The sequence below is a fragment of the Dendrobium catenatum genome, unplaced genomic scaffold (genome assembly GCF_001605985.2).
Source record: "Dendrobium catenatum unplaced genomic scaffold, ASM160598v2 fragScaff_scaffold_1024, whole genome shotgun sequence".
Lineage (NCBI taxonomy): Eukaryota > Viridiplantae > Streptophyta > Magnoliopsida > Asparagales > Orchidaceae > Dendrobium > Dendrobium catenatum.
This window is the reverse complement of record NW_021319486.1, coordinates 683,135-686,412: the sequence shown is the minus strand read 5'-3', so window position 1 is coordinate 686,412 and position 3,278 is coordinate 683,135. Positions and strand designations below refer to the sequence as shown.

Sequence of the window (3,278 nt, the reverse complement as noted above, 5' to 3'; positions counted from 1 at the left end):
GAGGATTATTCAAATTTCCTCCATGATTTAATTGGCATGTATTCCACTAATTATTAACATTAATAATATTATTTTATTAATTAAAATTATGGTGATTCCTCAAATCTAGATTGTAAGTATTAGAATAGGGATTATTTTGTGTTCAATGACATTCACATTCTCAATCCCTTAAACATTATCTTCTCAAATAAAATTTAAATCATGCTCTTCCAATTACATATGTGTTCCTAATCTTGAACTAAATCCAATAGTATTTAACTTTTTATATATAGCAACTACCTAAGTAATAAAAATAGATAAAGAATATGATTCATAAACTCTAGCTTCTCTCTTAGGATTCTTATTTATAGATATTTCCTCAATTAATATATAGGCTTCCATAAATAGCTTAAAAATTAAAGATCCTTAAGATTTTGCATCAATAATCAACCTAAGGCATCCTACCAGTCCATTATAAAAGGTCTAAATAACAAACCAAATGGGTAAAACATGGTGAGGGAATTTTTAAAGTATTTTTTTAAATTACTCCCAACTTTCATAAATTGACTCTCCTTTAAACTGAGCAAAATATGTGATATCATTCCTAACCTTAGAAATTTTGAAAGATAGAAAATTTTTAGCTAGGAATTTGTGTGCCAACTCATTTCAATTGACTGTAAAGCTTGTGAGCAAAGAATTCAATAATATCTTAACTTTGTCCTTCAGCGAAAATGGGAACAAACAAAGCTTAATATCATCATCGTCATTTACACTATTATACTTGAATGCTATACATATTTCTAAGAAGCTAACTAAGTGTGGCTTGGGATCCTCAATAGGAGTTCTCCAAAATTGGAAATTTTGAACCATCTAAATTAAGACGAGTTTCAGTTCAAAGTTATTAGCATGAATAGTAGGTCTATTGATAGTCTGGTGGATTCTATTTACTATAGGATTGGCATACTCCATAATAGGTATAGGATGATCCTAATATTGTACCGATTCAGTTATCTCTAAAGCTAAAATCTTTTTGTTCTTTTAAAATTTTGTAAGGGTCCTTTCAATTTTAGAATAAAAAATAAAGATATCTTAGTTGACCAACTTTAATGTGCAATAATTGTGCACCAAAAAGTAAAGAATAATAACTAAACAAATAATATTTTGAAAAAATAAAAAAATTACAAAATAAAGATAAAAGATTAGTAGTCCTAAACATGAAATTCATTCAATAATAAAATTTAAATTATAACGCACACATTACTTCCCTAGTAAAAACACCAAAAACTTGAATTTTTGTGCGGGTGTGACTAGCTGATTTCATGTATGAAATAAAATATGCCTTGCGGTCAATTAATGCTTAGGTTTTCTTTGATATTTATTGCTCACTATATATGTAAGTATATATGTTGATCAAGTAATAAAGTGATTGAGAGATTGCCAATCCCAAGAGAAAGTATTATGGTATATTGCAATTAAACTAGTACCATCTAATATAGATGCAAGATTTATCCTACCGAATAAAAATAAAATGTTTTGAATTCTTTTATTTATGAAGAAAAAAGTAACAAGATTAATGAGAAACTAATATATGAAAAAAACAAACTTTTCTTAATGAGGCTCTTATATATTAATATGAATTAGAGCATATGTATCCCTTGATTTCTATCGAGCTTGTAATAGTGAAAAAAGGAGATTTATGACCTTTCTATTATTCTAATAACTCTATAAAACCTAAAAGGTTTAACATCGTATGTCTAAGTATGCCAACATTCCATTTAAATACTCTTATTTATTTTAATATTCCTCTATTGAGGTAATATATCACACTAAATATTAACTAGACACATGGTCATAATATGCATTAAAATAAAAAAGTGAGATAACAAAAATTATTCATAATTTTGTATAAGGTACAAGAGTCTATATTAATACTTTAAATGTATCCAAAATATTAGCCCAAAACTCAGATATTAGTTAGACATGATAAATATAAAAGATAAACATATCTTCATTTCTTGTATAAAAGAGAAGATATAAAAGAAAAAGTTAGATAAAATGTCAATCGATTAGTATGAAGGTACTCTCCGCACTCCTTTCCTCTCGAAATGTATGATTGCTTACAAAAAGAAAGGTTGTGGTCTTAAAAAAAAAGTATCTTTCTCTTCTCTAGCATCTATTGGACTTGACTCTAAGGGGACACTACATAAAAGTACAACTTCAAACTATTTTTAGTAGAACTCCTACAAACTTCAAACTAAAAACATTTTATAAGGTATAAGAACTAACTCATGCATCACAGTGCTTGACATGGTGGCACTAAAGTGTTATAAGATGAACTAGCTCATCACCGCTACTAGGCTTGCTCTACTAAGTTTGTAACTAAATTAGTTGAAATAGTGTGTCACTTGGTTGAATCGATGTGATTTATCTTTCATTAACCACTCCAATGCAGTGCTATAAAAGTTGAATGTTGTGGCACTTTAATGTGCAATCATGTGATACAAATGTTGTAATGATCGATGCTCCAATACTCAAAATTTTGAGGCTCAGGTGTTGTGATGCAGATTTTTAATATTGCAACGCTAACCTTGGCACCGCTAGGGAGCTGAATTATTTGGCATTTTTATTGAGCCGGCACTGTGATTTCCTAATCTAGCTCTAATGCATTGTAGATGCTAAGATGTTGGTAGTTAAAATTTTGCGGCGCTGGTTTAACACTTATTAATTTATTTCCTTTTTCTTGAATATTTTCTATACAACATCAACAAAATTGTTACATTTTCTTTGATTTTTAAGATAAAAAATAGTACAAAATTTATAATTAATAGTTTTTATTACTATTATTATTACTGTGTGGATACTGATACTACTATTATAATTAATGCTATCACTGATATATTAATGTGAATGATTGAAAAATAAGATCAGATGAAATTAACTGAATGATAAAGACAGGCTGGCTGATTGATTAAATAAGAAAACAACTATTGATGCATAATTTTCTTACATGATTTAAAGCATATCGTTTTTATTTTACCTTTCATTAATTTCAATGGTGACATTTTGATTATTTGTTGGGCTATCTGCAAAATATGTGATTTTACATGTTTACAAGTAAAAATAAGGACCCAATGATATGTGACTTTTGACAGTATGCATGATTTTTTTTTTTTTTTTGTATTTTTAGTTTATTTTATAATCATGATGTATATGTAATAATAGACTGGTCTATTTGAATCATGGCAATTATATACATAACATTATGGGCTTGTAATTATGACACATATTGATGAATAGAA

The 3,278-nt window shown here is 27.8% G+C and overlaps 1 non-coding gene across 1 annotated transcript; it reads left to right on the top strand.

The window, feature by feature from the left end:
• The first annotated feature begins 484 nt into the window (after nt 1-484).
• On the top strand, nt 485-591 carry LOC114580458. The gene has a single exon (XR_003701856.1). It is a non-coding gene; the product is annotated as a small nucleolar RNA R71 (small nucleolar RNA).
• The last annotated feature ends 2,687 nt before the right edge of the window (nt 592-3,278 follow it).